Genomic DNA, 7,827 nt, shown 5'->3' with positions numbered 1-7,827 from the left:
CCGTGTTGGGAGATCCACTGCTCTCTTCAAAGCTGTCAGACAGAGTCATTTGCGTCTGCAGAGGTGTCTGCTGCGTTTGTTATTGTTTACTGTGCCCTGCCCCCAGAGGTGGAGTCTACAGAGACAGGCAGGTTTCCTTGAGCTGCTGTGAGCTCCACCCAGTTCGAGCTTCCCAGCAGCTTTGTTTACGTACTTAAGCCTCAGCAATGGCGGGCGCCCCTCCCCCAGCCTCGCTGCTGCCTTGCCGGTAGATCACAGACTGCTGTGATAGCAATGAGGGAGGCTCCGTGGGTGTGGGACCCTCCCGGCCAGGTGTGGGATATGATCTCCTGGTGTGCCTGTTTGCTCAAAGCGCAGTATTGGGGTGGGAGTTACCCGATTTTCCAGGTGTTGTGTGTCTCAGTTCCCCTGGCTAGGAAAAGGGATTCCCTTCCCCCTTGCGCTTCCCAGGTGAGGCAATGCCTCGTCCTGCTTCAGCTCTCGCTGGTCGGGCTGCAGCAGCTGACCAGTACTGATCGTCCGGCGCTCCCCAGTGAGATGAACCCAGTACCTCAGTTGAAATTGCTGAAATCACCAGTCTTCTGTGTCGCTGGCGCTGGGAGTTGGAGACTGGAGCTGCTCCTATTCGGCCATCTTGCTCCACCCCCTCTAGCTCCGCCCCCTCTAAAGTTTATTTTCTATCTATAGTCTCCAATAATGCAGAGCTTTTCTTTTCTTTTCTTTTCTTTTTTTTTGAAGAGATGAGGTTTCAGTATGCTGGCCACGTTGGTCTCGAATTCTTGACCTCAAATGAGTTGCCCACCTTGGCCTCCCAATGTGCTCGTGCTGGGATTACAGGCATGAGCCACCATGCCCAGCCCCAAGACAGACTTTTCTGATGTCACTATCAACCAGGACTTTCATCTCCCCTCTTTTTGTACTTGTGACTGCATAAGGCAAGGACATTTCTAGTAGGCGGTAGAAATCTATAACGATAAATCATCTCTACACACAAATCTAGACAACTAATAAATTTGCTCCCTAACCTTGGGCATAACATCTGTCCTATAATTTCTCTGTGAGAGAGAGAATAACTAAGGACCCTTGTTTATCTGTGATTTTTTTTTTAAGTCAAAGCACTGTAAAAGCATATTGAAGTACTCTATCTCTTATTATCCTCAGTTATAGCAGTACCTTTTCTAAACTTGTATTTATTTGGAAAATCTTCTCTTCAGTTCTCCTACTTACCTTGGTTGACTCTAACAATGATATTTTCTCCTTTTCAGGCTTTAAGAGTAAAGAATCTGTCCCCAAGCTTGTGTCTGACTTTATGGCTAAGAAGTTTTCACTGGATGCATTAATAACAAATGTCTTACCTTTTGAAAAAATAAATGAAGGATTTGACCTGCTTCGCTCTGGAAAGAGGTAGATTTTAAGTTGTTTTTTGTTGTTGTTTTGCTTTGTATTCTACAGTAGTGGGGTGTCTAGCAGAGAATGTAAACGTGGAAGGATGAGAAAAAATTAGTGCCTTGGTTTTCCATTGCCAGTTCAATCTTTGCATGGAGCACATGTAAGGTAATATGGTGAGAAGCTAAAAACAGTTACTTTACATTTCCTATTCTGCTGAAGTGAAATTATGTTGATTACCCCATATCTGAATGATCAGAGTCACTCAGCCTTCTTTAAAAAATAACACTCACCTTGGCCCCCACCCCCCAAAAAATAAGTTTCAACAACCATAATTATAACATGGATTCACTGACACCTCTGCCTGTCATCTAAATAAGTGTGACATCTAATGGTTGTATATTAAAATTATTTTCAGGACATCCTCAGGATATTCATTATGGGAGTAGGTGGAACTACATTAGGATTGATTTCTAAGTAGATATTACTAGATTTTCCTTTTTCTTTTCTTTTTTCTTTTTTCTTTTTTTTTTTTTTTTTGCAGTTTAGAAAAAAAATTTTACAAAGAAAAGTTGTTGTAAAAGGTACTAAACCCTATTTTAAATGTTTGTCTTACATTTTCTCCAAGTCTTAGAAAAATAAGCCAATTCTATTTCCTATCTCTAACATTTACACTTACAATCACCTAATATAATGAACTTTGTCACATGCATTTATATGAAGCATAACTGGAAACAGGCAGTTATATCTAACCTCTGCCTTCTAGCTCCAGAGTCTGAGATTTTTCTGCTATCCAACATTTATTTTCATGAGGTTTTCAACTTTAAATAGTGTTTCTTTGGCACTCACAAAACTATCATACTAGATACTTTATCCGACAAATATTCTTGAGTAAGGAAGGAAACTAGCACCCACAGAGCACCAGCTGTTCTACTAAGTGTCTTACCTGAATTTTCTCATGTGATTCGCAAACAATGCTCAGTGTCAGTCTCAATCTCACTATCTTAGAGAAGAGAAAACTAAGAAGCAGAGAAGGCATGACTTGGTCAAAATCATCAGGTGGTAAGAAGAGGAGCCAGAATTCGAAGGAAGAGCTTGTTAGCAAATCTATTCACTTTCTATTTAACCACACTGCCCCTCAAGAGTGCATATATATATATATATATATATATATATATATATATATATATGGAAAACAGTATTCATCAAAGGTTAATGATCACTGTCATCATTATTATCATTGACATCACCATCGTCATCATAGAATTGATAAGATGATGGCAAATATAGATGACCAAAACCAGAGGACAGTGGTGAGCAACAAAAGAAGTCATGAAGCATGCCTAAATTCACTTTACAAGAATGTCATATAGTAATATGCATATGTAAATAAAATAAATCTTATCAGTTAGCAAAGATTGAAAATTGTGATAATCAATATTGGTAAGGTAAGGTGACTTGGGCACTTTCATATACTTTCAATAGTAATTGATACATCCTTTTGGGAAAGCAATTTGGTAATTTGTATCAGAAACCTCCAAAAAAACCTAGATCCTTTGTCCCAGCAATACCATTTCTAGAGATCTATTCTATAGAAATAATCAACTCAAACGTACATATATGTTTAAGCATGTTTACTTGTTAGCTGTAATATCAATATTTAGAAACATTGAAAAAGTACAACATTAAGAATATGATTTAATAAATTCCAACCAACTGTTAGACATGAATAAAAGACTTCATTGGAAAATTCTCATAATGTAATTTTAAACTCATAAAGTAAATCATATAAATTGTATTTATAAGATGATCCTGAATTTTCAAAAAGACAGTAAAAAATGTATCTGTGTCTAGAAAATGTTGATAGAATTCCAGAAAACATTGACCATGATTGCTCTGAGGTTGTAAGATTACAGATATTTTTACCAGCTTCTTCTGTCCTGCATTCTCTAAATTATGTGTATATATTTTTCTTATTATGTGTATATACATACGCACACCACATACACACACACTATATATATATATATATAATATATATATATAAATTCTCAGTCTCAAAGATCATCTTTTCTTAAATGTATTCAACAAAAGTTGGTTTATAGAAAGGGCATTAATTCTAATGTAAAGTGTACGTTTCTAATATTCACAAGAATGAAGTATCTTAGAATTAATACAAATCAACTTTATTCTCTACTTGTAAGAATCCTTAAACATCTCTGATTCAAAGATCTATTAAACCTCCAACATAGTCCTAACTTTATTAAATTATCAGTTCTTTCAGGCAAGACATCTATCATCTTATAATTTGTGCAAATTTGTATTTGGGTTTGAATCCCAACACCCTATACTAGATGTGTGACCAGAGCAAGTGACAAATCTTTCTAAGTCTCAGTTTTTATAATCTCTAAATGGAAATAATATGGAAACCAACTTCCTAGTGTCATTGTTTAGGTTGAGATTTAAGTGAAAAAAATGCATGAAGCATGTGACAAATAGCAAAAACTTATTGCATGTTATTATCTATTATTGCTTTATATTCCTTATTTTACCAGGAATGTAGGCAAGCAAAAATGATTTTTTGAAGATGCTAATGTAGAACTCAAATATAAATGACAGGCATATTCAGGAGGTTGTGAGTGAGCTTAAAATTGAGGAAAACACAAGAGAAAACCAAAAAACATGAACTTCCCTTTACTTGACCCAGATGCATAGGGATGGGAGTGGAGTGGCTGAGAACACAGACCGATTTTCACTAAGACACCTCAAATGCTCCTTGGACTCTCACATGGAAGCATGTGGGTTGTCTAAATGTTAACACAATGTCTCTTCTTTCCTATTGCAGTATCCGTACCATCCTGATGTTTTGAAACAATACAGATGCCTTTCCTTGTAGCAGTTTTCAACCTCCTCTACCCTACATGATCTGGAGCAACAGCTGGGAAATCATTAATTCCTAGCAGAAATCATTAATTCTGCTCTTCAGAGATGTTAAAAATAAATTACACGTGGGAGCTTTCCAAAGAAATGGAAATTGATGTAAAATTATTTGTCAAGCAAATGTTTAAAATCCAAATGAGAACTAAATAAAGTGTTGAACATCAGCTGGGGAATTGAAGCCAATAAACCATCCTTCTTAACCATTCTACTGTGTCATCTTTGCCATTGAGGAAAAATATTTCCTGTGACTTCTTGCATTTTTGGTATCTTCATAATTTTCAGTCATTGAATCCGGTGGAGGGGAACCTTCACTTGCCCTGAACATACACCTGCTGGTCCACTGTGCTTGAAGTCTTCTAACTCTGTCTCAGTTTTCACTGTCTGCATTTTCCTTTTTTAAATAAAATGCACCAAATCCCTAGGCTAAAAACTAAAGTATGGTAAAGAATAGTCTCAAATTTACAAGTGAAGAAGATCCAGAAGTTCTAAATCCAGGATTTTTCTTAGTAACTCAAAGAAAATGCCACACATTTTCATACAATGAAGGGAAGTGTTTTTATTGCTTTTATGCTATTTGTTTACAGTGAAGATACAACTGACTTTTAAAAATACAAGCAGATTTTGTGCTTCATGTGATGAACTTAGGTTTGGACACTAAATGTGAAAACTGAACTATTCCTAGAATCATGTTCAAAAAATCTGCAATTTTTCCTCATGAAAGTGCTTCATTAGCTAAACAGTCTTAGTTTATGATTCCAATGGGCTGAAAATGAAGTACAGAGTAATTTAAAGTATTATGGTGGCTTTATGTGTAGATATTGGGTGGCAAATGCTGTGAACACAGAGTGTAAAATTGGTAACTAAGAAATGGCAAAAACACCTAAAGCAATATGCTTTCCAAGTAGACATATACACACACACACAAATGTATATTTGCGCAAAATTGTTTTTAATCTAGAACGCTCCTATTAACTACCATGTCTTACATCAAGCCTATGATCCTAAAATTAGTTTAATATTTTGAATATGTAAAGGCCTGTAGTGCTCATTTGTTCATGCTTTTCCACTCTCAGGGAAAGATTTGCATTTTGAGCTTTATCTCTAAATGTGATATGTAAATATTATTCCTGGTAAAGGAGTTACAGCTGTCTTCAAAAATGCTACTTGTTGCAATACATACAATCTATTTTATATTGTGGAAGACCTTAGACATAAAGTAAAATAGTCTATAATTTGCTGTGTTACCTTCAGCAAGTCACTCAGTCTCTCTGAGCTTGTTCATCCTTTGTTTTGAAAAAAGTACTCAACCAGCCCATTACATCTTTACTGAGGCTAAATGTGATGATATTAATGAAAGAGTTTTGCTAACTGGGAAGGGTCTCCTAAATGTAGAGAACATATGACTGTTTTTTAAAAAATGCTGAAGGAGATACTCAGGGTCAAGACACTTTTCAGAATCTCCCTAAGATAATATCATGGGACACTACCTGGTGCTGGATGCTCTGTGGCTTTTACACTGATGCTGATGGTGTGAGATTCAGAAAAAGAAGAAGTAATTCTACATGCCCACCCCACAACAAGGTCATCAAATCTTGCCAGTGACACAGAGGCTGACATCTACCTCCCACCCTCCTTCCTCCCAGGCTAGGGGAGCAGGTAGAGTGGGGGGCATTAGGTGGGCACTGCCAGTGTTGTCATAGAATGGCACAGTCCTCCATGGGGTGGGAGTGGCACGTGGGAGGCTTCTGCACCATGCACTGGCTCCTAGTTACATTGACATTGGTGGGTCTAAAGAGGCAAGTCAAAATTAAAATATGAAAGTGGAACACCAGAGTGGCTTGTGTCCTGGTGAACCTAAAGTGGTGCACATGATCTGGGTGACTTGCAGCAAATTTTGACTCTAGAATCAAAGACTTCTATACATGCTGATCACCCCCTCCATAATATAACTCTGTGAATGTACATAGTTCACACTCATTTTAGCTAGCAGCAAAAGGTTTTGTCAAAATAAACTTTTCAAACTTTAAAAGGAGAAAAGATTATGTTGACGGTTTAATTAATAACTATGTGAGGTGCACTGACTTAGCACCACCAGAAAGAGCATACAAACAAAACTCTGAATTAACTTTTTGCTACTTTAGAAATCATACATGCTGCTCTGGGATTAGAAAGAAAGTCATCTTGCCAGAATTATTAGAAAATTGCTCAGATGTTGAAGTATAGTGAGAGCAAGTCTATATCTGATAAATACATGCTTAGACACCTGACTATTCATTTCTGTAACCAAATGATTATTACACAAATAACCTCTAGTTAGGTGTTCCCTGAAAATGTTAAAGTAGCTATTTTATTAAAGTACCTTAATAAAGATTAGCAGCTACTAACCCATTAAAATGGATAAAAACACTTGGAAGCTCTGTGATTTCAATGATGATTGTGTTTTTAATCTGTGTTGTTTGTATAGTCTGCAGAAGCAGATCCTAACTCCTGCAAGAAGCAGCTCACTGTGACAAAGCTGACTTTCCTTTTATCGCTTTGCAAATCAAAGAAGGGGGACATGTTGGGAACAGGACCCCCAAAATCTGGCCATAAACTGGCCCCAAAACTGGCCATAAACAAAATCTCTGCAGCACTCTGCAGAGTTCATGATGGCCATGACGCCCACGCTGGAAGGCTGTGGGTTCACTGGAATGAAGGCAAGGAACACCCGACCCACCCAAGGCAGAAAACCACTTAAAGGTGTTCTTAAACCACAAACAATAGCATGAGCAATCTGTGCCTTAAGGACGTGCTCCTGCTGCAGATAATTAGCCAAATCCATCCCTTTATTTTGGCCCATCCCTTTGTTTTCCATAAGGAATACTTTTAGTCTGTAATCTATAGAAACAATGCTTGTCACTGGCTTACTGTTAATAAATATGTGAGTAAATCTCTGTTTGAGGCTTTCAGCTCTGGAGGCTGTGAGACCCCTGATTTCCCACTCCACACCTCTATATGTTTGTGTGTATGTGTGTTTAATTCCTCTGGCGCCACTCGGTTAGGGTCTCCCTGACCAAGCTGGTCTTGGCACCTGTCTCTACAAAAAAAACAAAAAAAACAAAAATTAGCCAGGCAGAGTGGCATGCAACTGTAGTCCCAGCTATTTGGGAGGCCGAGGTGGGACAAAGACTGGAGCCCAGAAGGCAGAGGTTGCATTGAGCCATGATCACGCTGCTGCACTCCAGCTTGGGCAACAGAGCAAGTCCTAGTCTCAAAAAAATATTATATCTTAAAATCAAGAGGGATTAATATAATGCATCACTAAGTATAAAAAGCAAGGTACACAGTAATGTATATAAGAGCCAATCTTTGTGAAAGACAGAACAAATTAAAATTTGTAAATATTATATACAGGTTTGTATGAGCATGGAGAAAGATACAGAAATGGACAGAACAGGCTGTTCATCTCAGAAACCAGGATCTGAAAAGAGTTGAAAAACTGAAGTTAACTTTTTAACCATA

The 7,827-nt window shown here is 37.6% G+C and overlaps 1 protein-coding gene and 1 long non-coding RNA gene across 2 annotated transcripts in view; both read left to right on the top strand.

Annotated features, from left to right (window-relative positions):
• The window catches only part of LOC112625323 (alcohol dehydrogenase 1B), a 58,288-nt gene that overhangs the window by 29,323 nt on the left and 21,138 nt on the right, over nt 1-7,827 (top strand). The window lies entirely within an intron of this gene.
• Nucleotides 1,248-4,532, top strand: LOC112625327. The gene is made up of 2 exons (XR_003119561.1): nt 1,248-1,404; nt 4,232-4,532. It is a non-coding gene; the product is annotated as an uncharacterized LOC112625327 (long non-coding RNA).

The sequence above is a fragment of the Theropithecus gelada genome, chromosome 5 (genome assembly GCF_003255815.1).
Source record: "Theropithecus gelada isolate Dixy chromosome 5, Tgel_1.0, whole genome shotgun sequence".
NCBI classification, from domain to species: Eukaryota; Metazoa; Chordata; class Mammalia; order Primates; family Cercopithecidae; genus Theropithecus; species Theropithecus gelada.
This window is presented reverse-complemented; position numbering and strand designations above follow the sequence as displayed.